General features: G+C 41.9%; 1 protein-coding gene and 2 long non-coding RNA genes across 6 annotated transcripts in view; 1 reads left to right on the top strand and 2 right to left on the bottom strand.

Annotated features, from left to right (window-relative positions):
- LOC147911468 (uncharacterized) overlaps positions 1–27510 on the top strand; it is a 102579-nt gene that overhangs the window by 39341 nt on the left and 35728 nt on the right. The gene's annotated exons all lie outside the window — the stretch shown is intronic.
- LOC147911470 (uncharacterized) lies at positions 96–5974 on the bottom strand. Of its 2 annotated transcripts, none has more exons than XR_015551246.1 (3): positions 5744–5974; positions 3451–3616; positions 96–1897 (listed from the first exon to the last, which is right to left on the bottom strand). It is a non-coding gene; the product is annotated as an uncharacterized LOC147911470 (long non-coding RNA). The 2 variants fall into 2 exon arrangements; XR_015551245.1 differs by lacking the exon at positions 5744–5974 and adding an exon at positions 5328–5364.
- LOC147911469 (uncharacterized) lies at positions 6174–7839 on the bottom strand. Its single transcript, XR_015550957.1, has 3 exons — positions 7375–7839; positions 6336–6457; positions 6174–6234 (listed from the first exon to the last, which is right to left on the bottom strand). It is a non-coding gene; the product is annotated as an uncharacterized LOC147911469 (long non-coding RNA).

Here is a 27510-nt window from a genome sequence, read left to right as displayed (position 1 = left end):
TGGGTGTGATGTCCCACATAACGATTGGAGTGATGTCAGACACAAAATGTTAGCCATGTAACACACCGTTAGAGTGATGTCAAACACTATCAGAGTGATGCCACACTCAATTGGTGTGGTGCCATACATAATACTGGGAGTGACACAACACATACTAAGGGTTTGATATGATATGACAAGGTTGATGTCACTTACCATTGATGAGATGTGACACGCAAGGAGGATGTTGTCACACATAAAAGGGGTATGATGTCACCCATAAACAAGTGTGTCACATGACGCATAACATCGGGTGTGATATCACATGAACACAATGGGTGTGATGTTACAAGTTACATGTCACTGATGTCACAGATAGCAGTGGGAGTGGTGTCACACATAAATATATGAGTAATCTCACTAAGGACACATGACTGATATCACAAATATGCTGTTAATAGTCTACACTCAGGTTTCTATCCAATGTATTGAAAGAGCACTTCTGCTGAACTCAGCTTGCCAATAGCTGTAGGGAACATACTCTAATGAGACATTTTATACTTTTCACTACAACTGGTACAGCTTATCTGTAACATCCATTCAATGAAACTACAGTGTGAAGAAAAACTCCTTTTTTTATCTCTTTATGATCGTCTTGAAAAGTCCCTTTTCAAAGGTTACAGTTTGCGTCTTTCATTCAGGCTTTCTCTTACATGCAACGAAAGAATGTGCTTGTTGAGCTTGGTTTGCCAGTAGCTGTTAGGGAGCATCTTCCTATGAGAGGGCTTAAACTTTTCACTACACAGGAATAGAATATCTCTAATATCCATTGATGAAAAGCACAGTGTGGAGAAAAACTCTTGCTTGTACCTGTTTAGCATCTGCACTGAAAAGTACTTTTTCAAACATTGCAGCTCACGACATTTACTCAGGCTCTCTCTCACAGTATAGGAGAGAATGTTCTTACTGAGCAAAGGTTGCCATTAGCTGTAAGTAAGATCTTCCCATGAGAGCTTTGATCCATTTCACTACTGCTGGGAGAAAGTACCTATAACATCCATTGAAATAACATACACGGTGGAAAAAAACTCATTTTAGTTGTTGAGGATCATCTTGATGAGTGAACTTTTCAATCATTGATCTTCATGGCCTGCACTCAGGCTTTCCCTCAAATATAATGAAAGAACACCCGTTCTGAACCCAACAGCCCTGTAGCTGTAAGTCAGCTCTTCCTTGGAGGGCTTTTAAACTTGTCACTACACCTGGGAGAAAGTATCTGTAACATCCATAAAATGAAAGTCAAGTGTGCAGAAAATCTCTGGCTGGTATGTCTATAGGATCCTCCTGCAAATTGCCTTTTCCATCATTGTAGTTAACGACCGTCACTCAGGCTCTCTCTCCTATGTAATGCAAGAAACTACTTGCTGAACTCAGCTGGCAAGGAGCTTTAAGCAGGATCCTCCTCTGAGAGCTTGTAAACTTGCACTGCAGCTGCAAGAGAATATCTGTAACATCCATTCCATGTAAGATCTCTGTGGAGGAAAACACTTCCTTTTACCCAATAGTAAGAAGACAAGCAACATGTCATGTCTTACCAGGAGACAGCAGGTCAGGCCTGTAGAAGCACCAGGAGTCCCGCCAAGAAGATGAGGATGAGGGCCCAGAAAAGGAGGTCTGGGGAGACAAGTGGTGGGTTGAACCTCCTCTTGTCATCGCCCCAGGGCTCCTGCTGACCCCACTGTGCCTTAACCATCCTTGACAAGGTTTGGCCAACTTTCCTCATCATCCAAAAACCTGTTCACATGGTTCTCTTCGATGAGGCACAGCATCAAGATACTCACCTCCTACCCTGGGCTGGGGCCTCCTGCAGGCTTACCAGGCTTCACAATCAAGGTGTCATCTCTGTTGGGAGAATATTCTGGAAGTGAATAAAATGGAGAATGCATGTGAGTGTGTTTCATTCTTTTTAATATAACTTTTTAGACACACAGAAAAATAAAGGGAACAGTCTCATAAACATCCATCATCTAGATTTACCAATGTATAGTCCATCCAACTAAAGAAATATTTCATCAATGTATAAATTATTAACACTTGCCACACTTGATTCATCCCACGTATTCAATGAATTATTAAAGTCAAGTAGACATCATGATGTTTCACCCCATTTTAGTTCCATCTCTAAAAAGTGAGCACACTTTGCTACAGAATCTAAGGCCATTATCACAGAACAAAAGTGTAATAAATTAAACCAAATTCATACCTCTGGGCACAGATGAGTGAATTTGAATGGACTTACTTACAATGGCCGGGGGGAGAATGGGTCATCACAGTTGGCAAGCCTATGGGCTCTCTCTAAATTTGTAAATTCACACTGAAAAGTGTTCTTCCGTGCCTAGAAACACATCATCCCCTTCTCCTTTATCTATTTGCTTAATATTCATTTTCTAGGATTAACCTACAATGTAATTTCCTGCAGGAAGTCTTTTCTGATTTCCGCCTGCAAGTATGAGTTTGTTCACATCAAATAATTGATAAGTTTCAAATCTTTTTTTTTTAAAGATTTTATTTATTTTTTTCCCCCAAAGCCCCAGTGGATAGTTGTGTGTCGTAGCTGCACATCCTTCTAGTTGCTGTATGTGGGACTCGGCCTCAGGATGAACGGAGAAGTGGAGCCTAGATGCGCACCCGGGATCCGAACCCGGGCCACCAGCATCGCAGCGCGCGCACTTAACCACCAAGCCACAGGGCCGGCCCCTCAATTCTTTGTTCTTGTTATTGCCAGCTACAAAATAAACTCCAGGAGGGTAGGACACACAGCACCCAGTGGGCATGGGGGCAGGGGTGCAGGACCCCTACGTGTACCTCTATCCAGACAACCACTTAGAAGTGTGCTGTCTGATATGCAGCAGCAACAAGTCTCTTTTTGAATTAAAATTAACTTTAGTTAAATAAAATAAAAATTCTAGTACCTCAGTAACAATAAAGACGAGTCACAATACCATGCTTCGAGCACTCAACAGCCACATGCGGCTATGCACTGGACAGCACAGATATAGAACATTCCACCACTGCAGAAAGTTCTAGAGCATTGGTGCTCATCTAGAGTGGGACTTGGCAAACTATAGCCTGTGGATCAGGAAACACATCCACCCCCAAACCTGTAAGTCTGCTTCACACACAGCTAGAGGCCCTCACTGACCATCTGGCCCAGTGGCTTTCAGTGCAGAGATAAGGAAACAAATGTCCAGAGAGGGGCGGTGACTAGTTTGAGGTCACAGAGCTGTCTAGGAGAAGGTGAGGGCCACCTATATAACACTGGTGTCCTTTTCTCTCTCTCAATGGTGGGGAAAGACTGGGGGACTATGCCACCACCTGCCAGCCTGAGAAAGTTCAATGCTCTCTCAGTCCCAGGCATCCAGAGTCCCCAGAAAGGCCTCACTTCCTTTCCCAATGACCAGGGAGCCTTACCATCCCCAAGGACACTCTTCCTGTCCAGGGTCAAGTTCTGCAGCTGGGTACCATTCTGGGTCAGACACAGGAATTCCTCATAGATGGCAACTCTGTCCAGTCTCTGTGCCAAGGTGGCAAGGTACACAGGGAGTCCACTCCAGTGTGGTTACTGTGGGGGACAGACCTGGAAGGGCACAAAGGATGAACAAGGGTGTCTGGAATTCTACCCTGATTTTAGATACCCTGCTTCTGGGTCCTGCCCAAAAGAACTTTCTGCAGTAATGTAAACATTTGTCTGCACTCCCAAATACACTCATAATTAGCCCCATATTGTTATCGAGCACTTAAAATGTGGCTAGTGTGTGTGAGTGAGGAACTGAATTTCTCATGTAATTTAATTTCAAGTACGTAATTTATAAATAAATAACCACAGGGAAAACATTTTTGAAACTTTGGAGTAAGGACTTTTGAAAATACATAAAAACAATGAGAACACTGGTAAAAATGGTCAAAATCAACTGTTCAGAAGCCTAGAAATTAATCAAAGTCTTGTAAGAATCTGAGGAGGGTTTAGTGAAGACACATGGTGGAATCTTGATAAAGGTAGCAAATTTTGTGGCACTATAACTTGCACTATTCCCATCCTGCTCTCACAATATCCTCCATAACTTTGAAAACCATCAGTCTTAGAACCATGGTGGCTGAGACAACCAGCAGCCAAGCAGCCATAATGGGTTTAGAGCTCTGAAAAAACCATCCCCATCGAACTGTCACTAGCTGACCTGCCTGGCAGCTCCCTGAAAAAGGCCCATGTTCAGGGCTTGTCCTTACTTGGCTCAGAGCTTGCCCAGGGTGGAATGTAGGTCCCCAAGGCACTTGGTAAAAACAATCAGCGCTAATTGTTTTCTATTGTAGTGGCCTGAGGGAGTGATTCCAGCTGAGGCAGGTAAGAGGTGAGCCAAAAACTTAGAAGAAAAATTGGGGGAATGAGATGTCCACAGGGGGCTTTGAAAAGCTGCAGTGTATTTGTGAGCATCTAGAAGGCAACAAAGGCTCAGGGATGTGGCAGGCCCAGGACAGACTTGAGAATATCATAATCTCTCACCTCTAGTTGAAGGGTTGGCTTAATATCTGAAAACTTGATTATGTAATACACCATATTAATAGAATAAGGGCCAATACCACGTATTTTCAACCATATGTATAGAAAAGAATTTCACAAAATACAATGCCCTTCATGCCTAAAAAAGAAAACACTCAACAAATTAGGAATAGAAAAAAACTTTCTCAACTTATAAATAGCATCGATAAAAAACGCAAGGCTAACACCATATTCAATGTGAAAGACTGAAAATTTCCCCCTAAGACCAGGGACAAGACAATGATATCTTCCCTCATCTCATATGTTAATAGCAGGTACTAGAGGTTCTAATGAGGGCAATTAGGCAAGAGAAAGGAATAAAACAAATCCAGATTGGAAGGGAAGAGGTAAAACTATTTGTTTTGCAGAGGAGAAGATATTGTATATACAAAAACCTAAAAAATACAACCCCCCCCACACACAATATGTGAATCGTATCCCAACAGGTGTATAAAAAATTTAAATTGCCCCATGTGGTTAGTGGCTTCACTATTGGAGAGCACAGTTAGACTGCTGATATTTGTTGAAAGTCTCCAGAAGAGGAAGAGGAGGAGGATGTTGGAAGTTGGTGGCCTTAAATGTTAATGCTTTTCTCAACCCCCGAAAACCTATGGATGGAGATGGTAGGATTAGCTGACAGGGATGTGGGGGAGAATGGGCACCATGTAAGTGACTTCCAGATCAAGGATGTGTCACGGGAGCTCAGAGCCATCAGCCATCAGCTCAACCAATGCTTGCAATCTCCTCAACCTACATCAAGTCGGTGACCAGGCAGGAGTGGAATATGTCTCTCACCTGGCTGCCACTGTAGAGCTTGGTGACATAGAACAAATGGGAGAGAGAGTGGGTGAGATGGATGTCTCCTGGGGATGCAGGGGCCACTGGAGCAAGTGAAAGATCACAGACCTTGAGGCAAGGGAGACCTGACTTCAAATCCTGGCTCTGCCCCTAACTCATTGTGTGACCTTAGGCACAATACTCCCCTATCTGAGCTTCAGTTTACCCAGGTGAGAAATGGGGAAGGCAGCTAGGACATCACCTCTGGAAAGTGAGAGAACCCAGACATGTCGGGAAAGTGAAGGATTGAAACAATAATGTAACAGATGTAAGTCAGACAGAGGAATGAGGGTGCTCTCAGGGCAAGGAGAGACGGGAGAGGGGAGACCCAACCTGTTCCTGGCTGTCCCTTCAGCAGGGCGGTGTACTCCGAGGATGCGGGCTCCGGGTTGCTGAGGGTCGAGCTGATGCTGTGGAAATGTAGCTGGTGCTCTCTCTGCATGCATAAACTCCAGGGTGCAGAGCCTGGAGCCACTGAGAGGAAGAGCAGACAGGTGGAGACTCTCAGCTTCCAGCACAGAGGCATGGTGGCCCAAGGGGTCAGGGTGGTGGGTGCGGACAGCGTCCACACTGGTGGCTGCCCCTTCCTTCTCAGGTCTGGGGAGAGAGGGACATGGGGAATCTAGAGAGAGGTCCTGAATCCTCTGGGGTTTTGGGCCAGAACAGGAAGGAGGAAATGGGAGGTGAGTGGGGAAACTGAGAGAGGGGTGGTCACAAAAGTAGTCATTAGGGGCAAGTGCTCAGGGGAGGGTCTTACCTGAGGGAGACCAGTCTGCCACTCAAGGGGAAGGGGCCCAGGCTGCTCATCTTGAACAAGGATCCAGCTGGGGAGGAAGGAGGAGGAGGATGAGCAGGAGGGACAGGGGTTGGGGGAGGGGCTGGGTGGGATTTAACCCACCAGGAGCTGCTGGGACCAGGGTCTCACCAAGCTCTGCAGGACACTCTCAGTGGAGTTGAACGTGGCTGAGCTGTTGCTCCTGTCTGATGAATACCAGAAGGTGGAGATGGTGACGTTGACTGTGAGGGTCTTCAGGTTGTGCCCCAAAGCTGAAAGACGAGAGGGAGAGCGATGGCCATCACTGAGAGCTGGCCTGAGACCACACCAGAGTCCTGACTCATTATCATCTGTCGTCTTCTCTCACAGTGGCACCACCACCCACCCGTGTGGTCACCCAAGTCAGAACCAGCATATCTGCTCAGCTCCTCCTCCCTCCCAGTAACACCCATTCACCTTACACACTCGTCCTCACATACACTCCATCCCTGTCCCAACTCAAGTCTTAACTTCCTTCACCCAGACCAACACCCCAGCAGGCACACTGGATGCTCTGTCTAAAGGATGTTCTACATGGACTACTAGAATAATCTTTCTGAAATGAATACCTCACTAGGGCCACCACTGCTCTAGTACCACCCATGGCTCCCTATGGCCTTCAGTGTTTAGATCAACCTTCTTGACCTGGCACTCAAGGCTCTACTCAATCTGGCTCCTGCTGACCCTTCAGTCTCATTTTATCCATCTACTGTTAGTTAAACTTCATGCTTCACGCAACACAAATTCGTTTCAATTCTCCCCATACGGCATGTTGTTTCTGGCTGGAGCCTTTGCTCATGGAATCCCCTCTGCCAGGAAAACTCTTCATCCTCTATTTGCCATGGTCCCTCCTACTCATTCTTAAAGACTCCATTCAGGTGAAACTTTCTCTAGCAAGCTCTTCCCCTCCAAATTATGCCAGGTGTCACTCCCCGAAACCTCCCACATTGTGTTATAATGGTGTGTTAATTCACAAGACTAGGGGCTCTCTGAGGGCTGGCCTTAGACTGAATCGTTGGTATAATCTTTGTGATCAGCATGATTGTCCTAAAACCAGAATTTCACACCCTGGCTTCCCAGCTCCTGGATGACAACTGGCTGGCAGGGGCTGGAGAGCTTCTCTTGGGAAGGAAAAGGCACCCCCAGATACCTGTGGTGGCTTCTGGTGGCACAGGTTATAATCAAGTATGCAGGGATGTGGTGGCCGGCTAGGGAGCTGTGGAGAGGGCTGTCATCAGGGAGGGACAGAGTGGGAGGAGCTCCCAGGCTCACCCGGGCTCTAGCAGTGCCTGTCCCAGGACCACCATTCACAGATGAAGCATAAATGAGAGTGAGGGGACGAGTCATTGTGTGAGTAGAGTGATGAGCAAGCCTGTGGATGAGAGGAGCCCAAGAGAGTGAGATGGGTGAATAAGAGAGACTGAACACAGAGGAGAGAAAGATGGACGGGCAGAAAACTGGACAGACGGATGGGATACCTGGAAAAGGAGGACCAAGGGTGGGGCTTCAGGAGAATAAAAGTGAAAACGATGTGGGGTCAGAATGTGATGGAGAACATGTCTGTGTCTAAGGCTTTCTCACCCTGGGCTGGGACTCTCCACCAGAACCCAAGAGAGAGAGAAATGATGAGTTAGGGCCCTTCCAGGTACTTCCCTCACCAAGGACAGCGGGTGAAGGAGAACAAGTGCTCCCCAACCCCAAATGCGATGGGACCCAGGACATCAGGGCCAGGAATACTCACTGGTGGAAGTCGGGGTTGCGGCTCCATAGGTATAACCTGTGGAGTGAGGGCGAGAGGAGCTGAGCAATGGTTGGGGTGAACATAAAGGATTAAGGGTGAGGGAGGATGTAGGGACGTTTGTGGGAAAAGCAGAGGGAAAAGCAGAGGGGAAGAGGGGAGGGGTGTTAAGGAGGGTGGCAACGAGGTGGAAGGTGGCTGAACACAGCAGTCACACCGTGATGAGAAGACTGAACCCCGACCAGAAGGAGAGAGAGATGGATCAAAACTCACTTTAGAGCAACGGAGGCAACACAGAACTTTGACTGGCAGAGAGAGCATGGCTGTAGCCCAGCCCCTCACCACTGACGTAGAAGCTGTACCCGTCCAGGGTGAGGGAAACCAGGTGGGTGACGCCCAGGTTCTCATGGCTCAGCTCCCAGTAGAGTCACTCTCTGTCCAGCCTGGGACCTGCGGGGCTCAGAGTGGAAGTTGCAGACGGTGTCCACCCCGCTGGCTGCCCCACCCTTCTCAAGCCTGGTGGAGGAAGAACATGGGGCTGTGCAATACTGAGCAGGTGTCCTTCTGGGTGTGGAAATTGGGAGAGTGGAAGGGAGGAGGCTGAGGGAGAGGCTGAATGGGCTGCTCTGATGTGTGGAGGGGCTCTCCTTGGTGTCTCCCGTCTGAGACAACCCCCTCACAAGTAAGGCCTGACTTCCTTTAGGATGCGGAAGGGGGCCTGTGCGTGGCTAAGTGGGGTGAACACACAGACCTGGGTGAGGGGGCGCCTGCAGGTCTACAGGGACAGCAGCGAGGAGAAAAGTCAGTGGCCTGTGCCATCTGACACATGCAGGCAGGAAAGTACCGTTACATTCTCTCGGTTCTACACTCCAAGGTCTTTTCTTTCTATTTCTTTCCTACTCCACAGCCATCACCCAGACCTAGGGAACAATCAACTCACTCGTAATCTTCTTCCCAACACCTCCTGCCTCTTAAGTATTCAATCTTAAACCTCAGGTCCATTTTAACCAAAGTGCTTAGACCAAACACCAATCACATCAGCCATCTGTTCGCATCTCTCCAGAGTGTTCCCACTGGTCTTAGAACAGAGTCCCAAGTCACACCTCACCTGGTCCAGCCTGTTTCCCTCGCTGGTCTGGCTCACACCTCTCCCCCTGTGTTGACTCCGCTCATCCATCCCTCTTCTCAGTTCATGGACACAACAGGCTCTCTGCTTCAGGGGTGTCCTCATGCGGGTCCCTCTGCCTGAAACGCTCTCTTGAACACACTCCCACACCCTCACTCCAGTTTACCCTTCAGACCAGCTAAATCCAGTCCCAACTCTAGCTCTCAAGCTAAATATCAGTCCTTCTCAAGAGGGCTTCCCTTCCCCCTCAGGTTGAGTCCCCTTGTGCCAAACTCCCACATCACTCTCATCATTAACTGTCTAAAATCCAAATTCCAAAATACAATATAAATTCCATGGAGGTGGGACAAGGTCTCTCTGGTTCTCCAGGAACCCATGCATGTGGCCCAGGGCCTGGCTTATGAGATGAGGAAACATCCTGGTTTGTCTAGGACTGCCCTGGTTTGAACACTAAACATCCTGTATCCTGGAAAACCCATCCGTTCTGAATAAAAGAGGATGGTGGGTCACCATAAATTATACAAAGACTATCTATTGCATGACAAGCACACATTCCCCTCAAGAATGTCACAGGAAAGCTAGAATGAAAAAGGCACACACACACACAAACACAATTAGTAGAGGCCAACAACTAAATACAAAATCATTTAACAAGGTTCTCTGCAACGTGAATCACCAGACTGTTATTCCATAAAAGATTCAAGAAACAAAGTTAATTCCCTTTAGAAGTCAAGGTGGAGAGGACAGTCTTTTTGGAGACTAGTGCCCTTCCCTTCAATCTACAGTGTTGCTTAGTATTCCTCCAAATGATTTGAAATGTCATAAAGAAAAAAATGCTCAAAATAAATCTGGCTACTGGCAAATTCAATTTTAAATTTGTTATTAATACAAAGTTCCAATCATCTTTTTCCCTGAACGCTCCTTTATTTCAAATTTTTGTGGAGGCTTTATAGGACTTTAGAAGTCAAGTTGAATGGGTCTAAGGAATGTTGCTGAGTATCCCTGCTAATATTTCATGGGATGTCTTCTAATACTACATACACACGCAAAACATTTCTGTATTTATATTATATATAAATTCTGACTTTTGAGTATTATGCAAGTAAATCTATATTTTCTACTATAATACACATTTGCAGTTATTTATATTTGTTTCATGTGTTCTTATTTGCATGTAACTGTACTTACTGAAATATTTACCACACAGAACCACACACAGCTTACCATCTTTCCATCCATCAAACATCAATAATTTTTCTCAAGATACCCTCACTCTCAGTGACTCCATGTGGTGACAACCTGAGCACAGGAAAGCCCACTGGCAGGTCTTCTGCACAGCGGAGGCTGCCGGAAACTGTTGGTACCAGGTCCACAGGGTACTCACCTGGTCACACAGAAATCCATGGGTCAGCGAGGACAGGTGGACCCTGAGCCAGGTTTCACCTCAAACTTGAGCTCCACGGATGCTTTTCGTGTCTGAGGGGGGAAAAGAAAGCGCATACAAGCTTTTGAGGCCTTTTATAGGGTGTTGGATGGAAAGGCAACCCCATTCACTTTTCTTTTTTTGTATTTACTGATTTAATTGTAACTGTTGGCTGTGACTGGATTTTCCCGATTCCTATCCAGCCACCTGCTGCCCAAGATGGGAGAATGCAGCTTCGTGCCGTGTGCACTTGAGTCGCTCAACTCACTTGGCTGGACAGAGACTTTTTGGTGACTCTGGACCCTTTAAACAAGCTTGTCATTTAGGGACCCTGTAAGTGACTCGCTGACTTGTCAACATTTTCCACACTTCATTCAGGGCTCGGGAGATTTTCAGGCCCTGGAGCAGATTTCCCAACCTTGGCACAACTGACATTTGGGGCTGGATAATTCTCTGTCGGGCTGTCCTGGGCCCTGGAGGACGCTAAGCAGCATTCCTGACTCCCCGTCTAGACGCCAGGAGCGCCCCCATTAGTAACAACCCAAACACCGCCTCCAGAAGCAGCTAAAGCCCCTGGGGACAAAATCACATGGAGGACGTTGACGGGGACTCTCAGGAGGGGACGGCGGCACCCAGAGCCAGGAGGAACAGCAGCTTCGGGCGCCCTGAGCAAACAGCCCGGGGGAAACGGTGTTGCGGGGGGACGGAGGGACGCCGGGCCCTGACGGGTTTGCCCACGGACCAGGCCCCTCCCTGGAGCCCTACCCAGGGGGGACCGCCCGCCGCCCACCGCGCCCCGCCCCTGAGGGCGAACGTCCATGGGAAATCCGGTTTGAGCCCAGAAGACGGGACACACCGCGCAAACACGCCCCATCCATCCAAGGCGGCGCCAGCGCTTCCGCTTCCGGTCTCGGGCGGGCATTCGAGGAGGACGAAAGTTTGGGGGCTGCGAGTTGAGGCGGCTGGGGCGTCGGCCGGGCACCCCAGCCTCGGGGGAGGTGTCTAGTTTCTAGAGTGAGTGCGAAGCTGGAATGCGGGCTGGGTGAGCACCAGGGACAGGGACAAAATCTAGGGGCGGGGTTGTGTGCGGGAACCAGTTCTAGGGGTGGACTGTGGGCGGGGATAAGGGTGTGAGTGACACCAGGACAAGGGGGGCGGTTCTGTGGGCGGGAACAAGAGTATGGGCGGGGCAATGAACCAGGACCAGGCTGTAGGCGTGGGCCAGGCTTTGAGCGGAGCCAGGCCCGAACGTTGTGGGCGGAGACCAGTTCCAGGGGCGGGAGGAGGCGGGGGTTGGGCTGGAATAAGTCAGGCCGACTTCACAGGGGGAGGAAATCAGCTCCAGGGGCGGAGCTGGAGGCGGGGCTTTCCATGGACCCCTAGACTGTACAGGTAGCTGGATGTTGAACAGCTGTTCTTCAATCCTTTCCCCACGTTTATACAGCCTAATAGAATGATGTGCCTATATTTAGAATTCTAAATTTTTGTGCGTGTTTGTTCTTAATTTCATTTAAAAATTGGATAATATATTCACATTTCTTTACAACTTGCAGTCCCAAGCCAGTAGATAAGGATATAACGCTATTTTAATTTTAAAAATCTGGGGGGAGGGAGGCCAATACGTCGAAGATGCACGTATAGGAAAACTTCAAAGAGTGGTACAAAGTCACTAAAATATTCTCACTCTACCACTGTCTCCCAGTCCTTTATCACAGAGATAAACATCCTTTTCTCCTCTATCCTTCCAGAAATACTGTGTATATGTGGGCCTGTGTATATGTTCAAGACCAAGAGGGATGTCCCCAAGCAAAACCTGAAGCCTGTGAATTGTCTCATGCATCAGAAGTTACTGAGAAGAGATTTAAGTTTGTGGTGGAAGGAGATGAACCAGTGATGAATCCATAGGAAGACAACAAAGAAACAAGAGAATTTTACCATTTAAACGGTCAAAGGAAAAAGTGAGAAAGAAAACGTATTCATAATATCTGATATAAGACATCTTTGGATAAGATTCGTATACTATAAAATGGTAAACACTTATGTCATAAAACAGTAGACATTGAATTTTGATTTATCCTAATTCATTAAATAGTTATATTGGGCAAGGGGAATTATGTTTTTAACATATGTAAGAACACTTCATGCTGGATTTTTCAGAAAAGGAAGAAACTATAAATAGTCAAAAGCTGAAAAATGAAAAAAGCTGTACGAGTAGCTAAATTAGAAATACAGATTTTCAACCAGAAAATTAAAGAAGTTGTTTTTGGAACCAGAGTCAAGAGTGGGGAAGGTAGCTTTTCATTATAAGGCTTAAAGTATTATTTGAGAGATGTGCGTATAGACACACATACAGGCACACAAATGGGAGCCTGAATTTGTATTCCAAAGGGATCATTTAACTCTACCTAGAATTTTTAAAAAAGGATTCACTTTACAACCGTAGAACGTATTTTGAAAACTACAGACTTCAAGCATAAAAAAAGCTGTCATCATCCCGGGGGAAAAATGAATGGGGCATCACTTTCCCACCAACATGGTGATAAGCATTTTACAGACATTACTCTTGAATATTTTCACAGTAACCCATAAGGAAGATGGTATTATCTATCTCCATTTTGCAGATGAGGAAATTGGTGACAGCATATTGCTAAAATTTTCATATAAGTTCTCAATAGATATTGTTTTATGTTAAAATTGTTTATTGAATTTTCTTTTCATTAATAAAATGATATTTGCCATTCTCACAAATAAGCAAAGGATGTGTAAAAACAATTTAGCAAAACGATGGTTTTCTTTTGATATAATAAAATATAGCAGTCACTTTATTATTTTTCTGCTCTCTGCCTCACATCTAGGAAGATACTTCCTATCCTAAAGGCTTACTAGAAAACTCTACTAAAAATCAAGAATCAGGGAATACCCATATTACGCAAAGTTCCTGAATACATGCAAAAAAGACATTACAGCAAATTTTTGTACAAAAATCTTAGATCATTCATGAACTGATAACAACACAAATCATGATTAGACAAGGTATTTCTGTAGAATGACAAATATTTAAACTTTAGACACTTGGAAATGTAGTTCATTACAGTAACTAATGTGTATAAGAAGAATTTTTTCAAACCCACTAAGTGCCAGGAAATCGTTTGACAAAATGCACTGCAATATTATTCACAATAGCCAAGAGATGGAAACTACCTAATTGTTAATCCGTGGGTGAAAGGATGAAGAAAATCTGGAGCATCCATACAATGGAAAAGTATTCAGCCTTAAAAAGGGAGGAAATCCTGTATTCAGAATTGCTTGACCGGATCATTTCAGTAGCCATGTGTTTTCTTGCTTAGTTCCCTCTGGTCCATTCGCCAACCAGGAACCAGGGTGATCCTTTTACAATGTAAGCACCATGACCTCTAATGGATCCCTAAAAGAGATTTTGGAGGTAGACTGCTTGGGTACCAGCTGTGTGACCTTGGTCAATTATATAACCTCTAATATTCCTCATCCATACAATAGGGGTTAATAGTATTGTCTCCATAGCAACGTTGTGAGGATTAAATGAGGGACTACATATCAGATGCTTAGAGTGCCTGGCACATGGGAAGGCAACATGAAAAATTTAACTGTAATTATAACCAAATTAAATATTGTGATGGCCTATTAATTAAGTTGAACCATATGAAATTTCTAATATTCAACCATTTTGACCCATTTTATTGTTGAATAAATGATAAAACTCAGTCTAGGTAGGTTGCGTAGAGTCAAAAAGGATTGTATAAATGAAAATATTCTTAGAAAAAATAAACTGAAATAGATTGCTTTGCAATTTATAAAGCAGTTTCTCATACTTTGTTTCATTTAATCTCTATAGAATACTTTTCAGAGTATTATTACCACTGTCTCTGAAGGAGTAACTGACTTGCCCCAAGTCACACCACATTAAATAACACAATTAGAGTGGAAAGATCATTTCGAGTATAAATCCCATATGATATTTTGTTTCCCCTTCATAATATCATCCGTCCTCTCAAGAAAGTGATGAAATAATGTCAATTCATAGGAACTTAGTGTTAAAGAGACATACTCTCAGATGATCAACACTATGTCTTTGAAACAGGGGTGTTGCGAGAAGAAACTTGGGACTCATGCTTTCTGTGTTTTCAAGTCCATGCTTAGAGTTCTGGGAAACAGTCAAAGAAGGGAAAGGGTGAAAAATAGTCCAGAATGAAAAAAGGTTGACATATATGACTTTATTGATCACCTCAAGATTCTCTTTTTGTTTATGGTCTGTGTCACCCTACTAGAATACAAATGCTCTTAGGGTAGATCACTGCTAACTTGAAGCAAGGGGTAGGCGCTGAGTAAATATTTATTAAAGGAATGAAAGTGGCCTTGAATACATCTGCTCTTTACTCACCAGAGAACAGTCCCATTCCAGGCAAATGGCATCATTAGCAAAATTTTAAAAATCATATCCTTATTAGCTCGTAATCATGGATTCAAGGCTCCCATTTGTTTCATACATGTAAGTACAGAAGATTTCTGGTGTATTAAGGAATGTTTCCACAGCCTCACTGTAAAATAAAGCAAGACATTTTGGCCCATTAATTGTTGGTTCCAGCAGGGCCCATCTCTATACTTACCTCTAAACAATTAACTATAGATTTGTTATCCCAATGAACAGCGATTTGGTATGGAACCTGTTTTATCAGTGTCATGCAAAAGTAGACATTTGATATGTCTTTAAGTGGTGATATGGATAATAATGTTGATGCAGAGGAAGACAACTAAAAATTCTCTCTGGTCTTTGTCAAGGGCATGTGGGTGAAGGGTAACTTGGAGTCACTGGATTTCAGAACTCAAAAAGACTCATCCAACTCTTCATGTTACAGGTGAAGAAAATGAGGTCAAAAGAGGTTGAGAGATTTGACCAAGACTAATTCCTGGGACTAGAGAGAGATCCTCTGATTCTCAGCTGGCCTCATTGTAATAACATCTCCAGCTCCAAACAGCCAAGAGAAGCAAGTCTGTTGATTTCCAGCTAGCAATGATTCCCCTTCACGTTTTCACTTTTCTCTCTCTTCGATGCCTGCTCTGCCCTGACAAGGAAATTAGCTGATGTTTACACTACACTTAAGAAGAGGAAAATGCTCCTGGCAAACACTTGTATGATTCAGTGTGGCACTGGAGAGCACAGTCATGAAAAAATGAGAATCAAAAGAATAAGAGGTAAATAATACTAGAGAAGAAGAGAAAATCTATTATTTTAGTGGAACATAACTTAAAAGTTTAGAACTGGTAAAGAAGTGGAGTAATGTGAAAGGAAGCTAGATTCCTATATGAAACATCAAAAATACTGTTATATGAGCAAGAATTCATTTAAACATGTAAATAATCATTCCATTCACAAGAGCAATGAATTCTTTAAGATAAGTAGTTAAAATAATTGGAACTGCACATTAGTTATATGAAGAAGATTATAAAGAGATACAAAGTGTGTAAAAGCTCTGATTAAATGGAGAGATATGCTATACTTGTGACTGAAAACAGTGTTTCAAAGATATCAGTTTTCCAAACATTATTCAGATTCCATATGCTTCAAATCAACTTTTAAAATGATGCTATATTTGTTTTATAGACTAAATCATATCCATTTGTAAAATAAAACACTTGACCATCAACTAACATTATTCACAAGTAAATCATTCCAAATGGATTATAGGACTACAATTAAAAGTAAAAATCCCCCATGTATAACAGTGGTGGCTGACAATATAGAAGAATATCCATAATCTTAAAATTAGTGAAGATATTCTTAATATATATGCTTAAACATGTCTGGTTGAAAAGAAGAAGGAGAAAAAGGAAAATGGAACGTGATATGGTCTCTGATTTTCTTTCAGAGACTTAATCTAGAGAAGGATATTCCAGTCTACAATATTGGATAAAGAAATAGAAAGGTGTGATAATTACACAAATAATGAGAAGACATATATAAATGGTAGCATAAGGTATCAGTTAGCTTCTGCTGTATAAAAAACCATCCTAAAATTTGGTGGCTGCAAATAAGAATAGTTTATTTTTTCTCAAGATTCTGTGGGTTAACTGGGCAGTTATTTTTATCTGGACCTATTGGTGGCTCAGCTGGGATTGGATAGTCTAGGATGGCCTTACTCACATATCTGATTGTTGACTTGAAGTCACCTGGAGTGATGCAGATGTGCAGTCTGTCTAGATTCATTCACATATTGATGGCCTCAGGCTTCCCAAGGGCAAGTACCAACAATGAGCAAGTGTTTTTCAAGCCTTTGCTCGTGTCATTAGCTAATGTCCCATTGGCCAAAGCAAGTTACAAGGCCAAGTCTACCCAGAGTCAACGTGGGATGCTATGAACAAACAGACAGAGGGAGAGGACTAATGTGTAGCCATTTTTGCAATCTCTCACACATAATTTTAGAGGAGAATTAGTATGAATGTTTGTGTGTTTGTTCATTTGAATGCCCGAGTAAAATTGTACAAAGCCAAAAGAAACGTAAAGCAAATAGTTAACTGGAGATGTAAGGTAAGTTTAGTTGATACTTAAAGTGGGTCTGGAAAAATGTGGTAGATTTGTTGTCAAGTGTATGCGAGTTCTTGTGACCTATGAAAATAGCTTACATTTCGATTATTTTCTCCGTGAATGTGTTTTATTCATTAACAATTTTGATGTGTTTCTCTCTGGCCTTAGGAAAATAACGTAGCACTTGGGAGCAAAGATGCAGCGTAATAGCCCCACACTTGAGGCCAAGATGGAGAAGACCACCTCGGCCACCATGCCCTTGGCGTTGGTGCTGTGGTAGACAGGGAGGAAGGTGACGCAGACACTGCAGACCACCAGCATGCTGGACGTCAGGAACTTGGCTTCATTAAAGGTGTCAGGCAGGTTCCAGACCAGGAAAGCCACAGTGAAGCTGCCCAGGGCCAAGAAGCCCAGGTGTCCCAGGACACAGTAGAAGGCAGTGACTGAGCCCTTGTTGCACACGATGAAGATGTCGCCGTGTTCAGAGTGTGCATCTGTGTCAATGAAGGGAGAAGAGATTCCCAGCCAGATTCCACAGAGACTCAGCTTGATAAAGGAGCAGATGGGAATGATGAAGGTAGGTGCCCCTGACACCAACCACTGCCTCATCCTTCTCCCTGGTGCAGTGACCTTGAAGAACACAACCACAATCATATTTTAGACCAAGACACTGGAAACAGCCACAGTAAAACTACTCCAAATGTGATTTGTTGAAGAAGGCAGGTGGCTGTGTTGGAGCGACTAATGAAGAGTAAGGAGCATAGGAATCAGAGGGTGAGGGAGATGAGCAGGATGTAGCTGAGACTCTGATTATTGCCCTTGACTATGGGAGTGTCTTGGTACTTCAGAAAGACCCCCAGGACCACAGCTGTGAGGACAGAGAAGCACAGAGCTGTGCAGGCTAGGGCCATCCCCAAGGGGTCCTCATAAGCCAGAAAGATCACAGCATTTTGGAGGCAGCGATCTTGCTCTCTTTTGACCTACTGATGATCTGGACACTTCACACACTGATCCATATCTGGGGAGAGATGCAAAGTGTCCTCAGCCCAGGTTCAGTCACTCTCTCTTATTCGCATGCCCCCAAAGAAGGCATTGGGTAAGTTTAGAAAATTGTCTTCCTTTGTTGCTTCTTGCACCAAATAACAGAATACTCTGCAGAGAACCGTTCCCAGTTAATACTGCCCATCTTCTTTCTGGTTAAGTAAACAAAGCTATTATCCTTCTCAGTATTTATCTTACATATTCATGAAAGCTCTTTTTTCTCAGCAGAAAACCAAAAGTCCTCCCTGTCTCTCTGAGCTATACCCCTGTAAGCTATGGCTTAGATTTACTCATTCAATGAGCAAGCAGTTATAGGAAAACCTCCATGAGGCAGATAATATGCTACATTCTAGGGAAACAGAGATGACCAAGCCATAGACCTCACTTCTAGGGAGTTTCAAAATGAGACCCTTTCTACCATCTAAAATGATCTCCAGTACATTTCATCTTGATTTCACTTCCACCACTTCTGTTAAGATTTTAGTCACTTCTCTCCTATATTATCATAAGATCTTTTTACTCTGGTTCCCTGCCCTTGTCCTGCATCACAAGTGATACTTCTACATGTAAGTGGGATCATGTTTAGCCTCCATTAAAAAATCCGACAAACTCTTAGGAAGACCAAAAAGACTGTATAACCTTGGTCTTGCCTACCTCTACTACCTCTGCTCTGATTTTTAAGATTCCCAAATCTTCCTGTGGTTCTGAAAGTGTTCCGTGCCCACTCATCCCTGCAGGTATAAGTACATGTTTTTACTTCTACAGGGGCATTGCTCCTTCCTCTTTACGTCCCTTTTAATTTTCTCACTTTTCACGTTTAGAACTACAATCTGCCTGATAATGTTTTCTGTGGATGGTGTGAGTTAGGGTTGGAGAGTCATTGTCTTCTTCATTAAGACAGCCAATTTACCCAACATGGTTTATTGAAATGTCTTTCATTTTCCCACTCCTCCTCAGTGTTTCCTTGTAAATCAGACGTCTATACGTGAGTCCCTATATGAGCAGCTTGTATCTGAACTTACCATTTGGTTCCGTTGATTTTCTTGTTTATCCTCTTGATGAACCTCCTCTATTGTGATGCCATAATACTTGATGTCAGGTAGAGTAAGTCCTCCCACTCTATTCATTGTCTTCAAGATTTTCTTAGCTAAGTTTTTCCTTTATCATTTCCATAAGAATTTTATCAATTGTAATTTCCACAGAACGGGTCATCATTTTAGCTGCAATTTTGTGGAAGCTGTATATTAATTTGGACAGTTTTGATATCTGTAGAATTTTGAGTCTGTTCAGTCACGAATTTGATTTATCCCTCCACTTCTTTCAGTCTTCCTCTATTTTTCTAAATGCTGTTCTATAAATGTATGGACAGAAATCTTTTGAAAGTCTCATTAAAGTTATTTCTAGGTACTTCATACTTTAAGATGTTGTAAATGTCATTTTTTAAAATTTAAATTTTGAATGTTCATGACAGGTAGATGGAAGGAAAACTTTCTATATTAACCTTGTATTCAGCCACCTATAAACTCAGTTAATACCTTAATTTATATGGTTTTTACATTTATACCACAATATCATCTGAAGATAACATCAATTTTACTTCTTCCTTTGAAGTAAATTATTCCTTTTATTTCCTTTCCTGCCAATATTGTATCAGGCAAGACCTCCAGCATAACGGCTTATAGTGGCAGTGATGTTGAACATTATTCTCTTATCCTTGCTTTCAACACTGCACCATAAAGTTTCATTCTGTGAATACTGTGTATGGGAGTAAGAGAGTTTCCTTCTGTTCCTGATTTGGTAAGTGTTGTTTCTGTTGTTGTTGTTTGTTTTAAAATATGAATAGGTGTTTAATTTTACTAGTTTTTCTTACAGTTATTGAGATTATTATGTCTCTTTTTCCAGAGATTAGTGTACTGAATTACATTGCATGAACCTAATTTGGTCATGATATGTCCTTCTTATAAAATATAGCTAGATTTGGAACCTTGATTTGATTGATTATTTTTTTAGGATAAATGAATTTAATCCAAGAAAGAGAGTGGCCTGTAATTTCCTTTCCTGCAATGATTTTGTTAGATTTTGGTAGCAATGTTACTCTAGTCTCTCAAAGTGAGTCAAAAACTTTTCAGTTTTTCCTAGTCTCTGGAAGAGTTTGAGTAGATGTATATTATTTTTTTCTTGAATATTTGGGCAGATTCATCAGCTTTGTACCAAATAAATAGCTTACAATAAAATTTTGTAGAAATGTTTTAAAGGATGGTCTCAATTTCTGTAATAGGTATGGCAATATTCAGATTTTTCATTTTTTCTTGAGGCAGTTTGGTAACTTTTATTTGCCTAGAAATTTGTGAATTTCCTCTAAATTTTCATTGTATCAACATGATGTTATTTATGTTTTCTTCATGTTAAAAATTTTCCATATGATCTGCACAGATTACTCCCTTTTCAGCCTTGGTATTATTTTGTTGCAATTTTTCTCTTTTTTTGAACACTAGTACTAGGATTTTATTGAGCATATTTGTCATTTATTAGAATCTAATTATTTTTATTTATCCTTTTGATGTTTGACTTTTATTTTGTTAACTCTTCCTCTAATATTTATCATTTTGTGTTTTCTCTTTTCCTTATGTTTACTTTTCTGCTCTTTTTCTAGTTTGTGATGAATGCTTAGAACTTAGAAATTCAACCTTTCTTTATTTAAATATACACAATAATATATAAATATATATAATCTAGGATTATACATTTCTCTTTAAGGATAGATTTAACTCCCCCCATAAGATTTGATAAATAGTATTTTTAATTGGAAATACATTCTAATTTCCATCATAGTTTACTCATTAATCATCGGTTGTTTACAAGTGTATTTATTAATCTCCAAGCATGTAGGAATTGAAGTTAGTGGATGTAGTGTTCTTTAGATGTGCATATGGAACATATACCCAAACTTACCACACGCCAAATGTGCACGTGGAAGCTTTATCCAAATTGACGATATGCCAGACTATATCATCAATCTCAGTACATTTCAAAAAAACTGAAATTATACAAAAGATGTTGTGAAATTAAGCTTCATATCAATCACAAAAATAAAATTAGATAATGCCACCATTGAGGGGATTCCAGCATTGCACCGTTTAATATCATAAATCTGAGTAATTCCAAGATGTTAATTATTGTATGAAAAATCTTCAGTGTTGGTTTTCTGTCCCTCTTCTACTTCATGACCCAACTCCCAAACCCACATTGTCTGTGTTCTAGTCATGTTGAACCTTTTCTCAGCTCCCTAGAATATTAAATGCAGGGCTAATTTGCCAGTTTCTGCCATTTCTAAGAATTCCACCAAGAATTTAATCCACCTTCATTAGTCTGATATAATACTAATGCTACTGCCTCTATGAAGAAGTCCATGACACTTCCCTCCCCACAAACATATATACTATCACTTATTTCATCCCATGGGTCTCTGCGTACCTATATTGCAGCCCTATGTCACCACCTTGAATTCACATCACTGCATGTTGTCTCCCCTACTCACCTGTGAACTCGAGGAGATCAGAAACCAAGCTGTACCATAAGCTCATTGTACACCATGGAAATACTTACTTCTTAAATCAAACACAACCTTTCTGAGCTCCTGCTCTGTGCCAAGAACAGCACCAGACACTGGAAAAATAAGGTTTTGTTCAATGTGATCTAAATGTAGCTTTAAAGAAGATGAAAAATAAGGACTTACAACATCGTGTGTTAGATTCCATGGGAGAGATTTAAGTTAGTTACTGTGGAGTGGTCATAAAGGGTTTCCTTGAGACCATAATGCCTGCAATGATGCTAAAATGAGACAAACAAGCTAGTTCAAGGTAGAGAGAGAGGATATCATTTTGGGAGGAACTATTATTGGCTATAAAAGTTAAATTACTAAATGGAGGAAGGAAACATTTGGACCCTGCAGTCCTCATCAGAGCTTTTCCGTTTCTTTGGGAGAACGGTGCATACGAAAGAGATGTGGAGAGCCAGCCCTGATGGCCTAGTGGTGAAAGTTCAGTGCTCACCACTTCGGTGGCCCATGTTGGTTTCCTGGTCATGGAACCACACCATCTCTCTGTGAATTGCCATGTTGTGGTGGTGGCTCACATAGAAGAACTAGAATGATTTACAACTAGGATATACAACTATGTACTACAGTTTTGGGGACAATAATAAAAGAGCAAGATTGGCAACAGATGTTAGATAGCTCAGGACAAATGTTTCCCTTCAAAAAAAAATAGAAGTGGAGAATGTCGCTGCAAGGCATATACTCACCTATCTCATTGGAAATCACATTCTCTGGGCTGGGAATGCAAGCAAAGCAACAGGCATCCTTGCTTTCTTGAGGGCTCTTCCTGAATCCCGGACTGCAACTCTCACTGCATACAGAGTGTGGAGTCTGGAGAAAATCAGATAACACTTGGTAATAGCTGTGACTTTTACCTAATTTTCCAGTAACTAGAGAGTTTTAGAGTATTGGGCCTTAACAAACTTAATCTTGAAATATCTAAATCCAATTCATTGGTTGGACGCCATGCTTATTATATGATATAAAACACTGGTACACCTCAGAAGTACTGTGGGTTTGTTTCCAGAGCACCGCAATAAATCAAATATTGCAATAAAGTGAGTCACACCAATTTTTTGATTTCCTAGTGCATAAAGAAGTTATGTTTACACTATACTGTAGTGTACTAAGTGTGCAATAACATTATCTCTAGAAAACATGTACATAACTTAATGTTTTTAAAAAAATTATTCCTGAAAATTACTAACCACCTTCTGAACCTTCAGCAACTTGCAATCTTTTGCTTATGAAGGTCTTGCTTCCATCTTGGATTGTTGGTAAATGAAAAAATTACTTCAGTTGGAAGTGAATTGTTAAATTCCCATATGTGGCCCTTTATGAAGCTCTGAGGGGACACAAAACCCCAACAAGATTTTGGTTATTCATGTGTGGTTAAGTAATTGTGATTGGGTTCAACCCACCTCAGTAATTCCCGTGTCCCACTCAATCACCTCCTCAGATAAAGACACTTCTTGACCACGTGGAGCATGTTGGGAATATTCTCCTACTTTCACCTTAAGTCCAAGACCTTCGGGAAAATTCCAAAAGTTGAGAATGGTTTACTCTGAATCTGATTTTCCTTCATCAGCCAAATTCACTGAGTCACCAGCAGGATTGTTAAATTCTATGTTCCTCAGAAAGGGGTGCAGCTAAAAGAGACACATCATCCTGTGGTGAAGTGGGCCCGGGTGTTAAAGAGAAAAACCCTGAATTGGGGACAGCCTTTCATTGTCTGTAATCCTTGCTTCATAATGTACCTTTATTACAAGTATCCAATGAAGTAAAGCAAATGAAATCATATGGAGAACTAAAATATCATAATGTTTCTAAAATATCAGTTAGTTTCAAGAGAAAATGCCTAAAGACAAGAATATCAAGATGATCAGTGGTGATAGGATTCAGACAAATCTCGAATACAACGTCCAATCTAGCCACCTCATGCACTCTCTGAATTTTCCCAGACCATTAATCTGCAAAATGATGTTAGCAATAACTAAAGTTGTTGCAGAATTAAATGAGATCATTTATGTAAAGTATTCACTATGATGTTCAGCCCCAGATAGCCACATATAGGACAAGTTCTCTTCTTGTCATTGAGGAGCTTCATGAGAGAAGACAGGATATTCCCTATCGAAACGTTAGGCAGGCAGCATGTTGGGTTCCTTTGTAACACAAAGCATTGATATTGACTCATAGCTCACTTCCTCGTTGCCACTAGAAACTTCTTGTACATGACTTACTACTCAGGACTAGATATACCTCCTAGAGAGTGAAACAAGTATAGAAACTCTTGTGCTTTTCTTGGAGAAAGAATCCTAACTGCTTGGTTTGAGCACCTGTGGAACCATAAGAAAGTCACTTTTACGAGTCTACATTCTGTTAAGTCGAAGAGACTTTACCTGCCAGGGACAAAACACCAGACCTTCCCCACTTCACATTGGCTGCATTTCTTCATGTTGAAGAAGCACCTTGTGAAGGTTCCAGGCCACAGCATACACAGCATTTTACATACTGTAACTCAATTCAGTCATGCTTGTGTCAAAAATCTGCCAAGGCAGCCATCCTAAGGAGGCATTAGGTGGACAATTCTCCAGTGTTTTACAGTAAGACTCAGAAATCGTGCAAGGAATAAAGGGAAACCACAACATAGTGAGGTAAATGTCTTCTGGATATTTGGAAGGGTTAACTGTCTGGATAAAATTTTCAAAGCCAGGGACCTCACTACGGTGGTGTGAAAAAATGAGAGTCCCATGGAATGAGTCAAGGATGAAATCTCTCTCACTGTGGATAAAATCCCACTCTGATGTCGTGACCCAGACTTTCCATATCACTAAATACTCCCAAGTAGAAAAGCTCAAGCTTATGAGAGAGTTGGCATCACCATAAATGATAACCACATTCCCTTCTGTTTCCTCTACTTGCAAATCGTATGGCCATGTCCTTGAGTAATATGACCTTTCAGTCACAGGAATCATTTCCACAAAGGCTGCACAGATTCCTTTCCTGTCCATCTCTCCTCTCAAGTCTGAGAGAAACACAACACCTTTCTTGTCTTCTGAGATGACCAGCCCCACCCAACTCCAACTGAAATGAAGCAGCAAAGAGTCCATGCCAATGGCTAGAGATGTGTCCCTGGGGGCCATCTAATAGAGAGATGGAAACTGCTCATCATAATTCAGGGTAAGATCAAAAGGACCATAGGTAAGCTAAAAGGAAAAGACAATTGGAAGCAATATGAGGAAGGGGATTGGCAAAAATCACACGCTCAGTCCTGAACGCTGTTCAGCAACACCTGGAGTGGTAGAAGGGGACAATTACTCATTTCATTTTCTAATCATTTTCCACTCCCTGAAAGCTTTCTATAAAATAATATCAGTCAGAGTTCCAAGAAACTGCTTTGTCTCCTTCCCCCTTAACCTTCTCTCTACTCCAAATAAAGGAAATGTCATACTCCATCGAGGTCCTGTACACGGACCCTTTGAGATCATATCCTTTGAGAGATGCACAAATCCAGTCTCCTCCTCTCTTCCTTTTTAGTCCCCTGAGAATGGCACCAAAGGAGACGTGGTTTCATCTCTCCCCATCCCACCCAGTCTTACCTATGGAAATGTGTACAAGTCCAGCAGTGTTCCAATCTGGGCAGAAATTGCCCAGGTGGTTCCTGTAAGGACCACTAGAGACTTACTCTCTCTCCTGCAGTCGTAATTAGGGATGTCCTTGCTCAACCCTGAGAACCAAATCAGGGAACTCTCCAATGTCCTCCTTTCACTGGGCAGGGCATTACAGAGATCAAATCCCAGAGACATGTTGGGCAAGATATGAGGGTTCCTGTTGATTTCCTCAATGGCAGAAACCAAGGACAGAACATACTGGTAGTTCTTGTACTGAAACCTGCATAGAGGGATAAGGATCCTTAGGGAAAATACTCAAAATGATTTCCTTCAAATGCAATACAATGACTTTATTAAGATAAATTTGCTATTGACTCGAATGTCTGTGGCAACAGATGGCACTCCTGAAGCCTTAGAATTTATAACTAAAGAAAATAACATGACTCCAGCTGTGGAACGTCCTTACTGAATTCCACACTCATGAAAGAAACTGGTTAAATACACAGAAGAAAGTACAATGAATGGAAAAACAGATCACATTCAGAGTAGACTTGTAAATGGCTCTTTGGTTCAGGATCCAAAATGCTTGTTTATATGAGCACACCATTAAATGCTTCCTAGAAGAGCAACAATATTAGCATGAGATTGGAGAAAGCCCTGGGGAGGAAGAATAATTGCAACTGAAAGATACGTGACAAGCATAGATGCATGACATGTGCACGTTGAGAATGGTGCAACAGAAGGCTGTCAATCAAATTGTCTAAACCTCTGTCCCCTCAAACCTGTGCTTCTGCCACCATCAAAACCAGGAAACTAAGGTGAACTTCAGAGATCCAGTGAAGGAGGAATCATCAACAGGCAGGAACAATAGAAAGAATCAAGAAGTACTGAAGGGACTAGAAACACTTAGGAATCTAAGAAAGAGAGCATTGTAAAGTTTAAAAAGCTTCTCATCCATTTCTTATTTTAAAAATATAAAATTAAAATTAATTATTAACATCTTTAACGGTACCTATTCCTGATGGCCCATATTGTCTTCATCTTTTCTACAGGTTTTCTAAACACAAATAACACCTAAGCCAAGGAAAATTCTCTGCATTTCTATTACCTGGGATTTGTAATAGCATCAAGAATAAAATAGAGCAGTCACTTGTACTTATTTCAAGTGTTCTATTATTTGAGGATTGATTAGTACCCTAGTTCATGCTCACTGCTTGTTAATGCTCCCCGTGTCCCTGTGAAGAATAGGTGTTCTTCACTTGTTGGGTATAGGGTTCGATGTGTATCCATTAAATCAAACTTGCTAATTTGTTTTTCAAATACTCTATTATTAGATATATGTTATTCTTTGTCTCAGAGGAAAGTTGAAATTCTTCACTATGATGATATATTATGTCTACCTCTCCTCTTCCTCTGCCTCCTTCTCCTGTACTTCCTCCTCCTCCTCCGACATTTTCTTCTTGTCTTCTCCTTCTTCTCCTTCTCCTCCTCTTCCTTCTCCTCCTTCCTTTCCTAGTTGAGGCTATATTAACTTCACATGACATCGTGTGTAGTATAACGACTATATCTTCATGATAAGTTGAACTTATATACCATTGGGGATTAACCACTTAATTCCTAATGATGATTTTTCCTCATCTGTTTTATCTCATATTATTATAGCTACCCTGGGTTGATTTTTGATTGATATTTTCCTAGCATATCTCTATATCTTGTATTCTGTTTTGAATTTCTAATTGTCCATGTTTTTTAGTTTTCATGTCTTGTAAACAATATACAGCTAAATTTATATGTGTCGCATCAAATTTAACAATCTATATTTAACTGGAGAATTTATTCCATTTACATTTGTTGTGATTATTTATATCCTTCTTTTGCTCCCACTATCTGTATGTTTTCCTTCTATTTTTTCCACAAGTTTTATTATGTTATTTCCCTTTAAAATTTATTGATTTGTACTTGTTTTCCATATCCTATTGTATCTCCTGTATTTGGGTGACAGTTATATTCTCTACTTCTATTTTACCACCAGTCCACATTGCCTGAAGTGGATATAGTTTCTTAGCTCGTGAGAAATTTATAGACCCTTTAACTTTCAGTTTTACCCTCATGACTCACTTGTTGTTGTTGTACAGTACTTTATTTCTCCTTTTTCTTTACTCTCTCTTCATCTCCATATCTAAATTATCTTTC

Source organism: Ceratotherium simum, unplaced genomic scaffold (assembly GCF_057802395.1).
Source record: "Ceratotherium simum simum isolate JZ-2026a unplaced genomic scaffold, ASM5780239v1 HiC_scaffold_43, whole genome shotgun sequence".
Lineage (NCBI taxonomy): Eukaryota > Metazoa > Chordata > Mammalia > Perissodactyla > Rhinocerotidae > Ceratotherium > Ceratotherium simum.
Note: the sequence above shows the minus strand (reverse complement) of the source record. Positions and strands in the feature narration are given on the sequence as shown.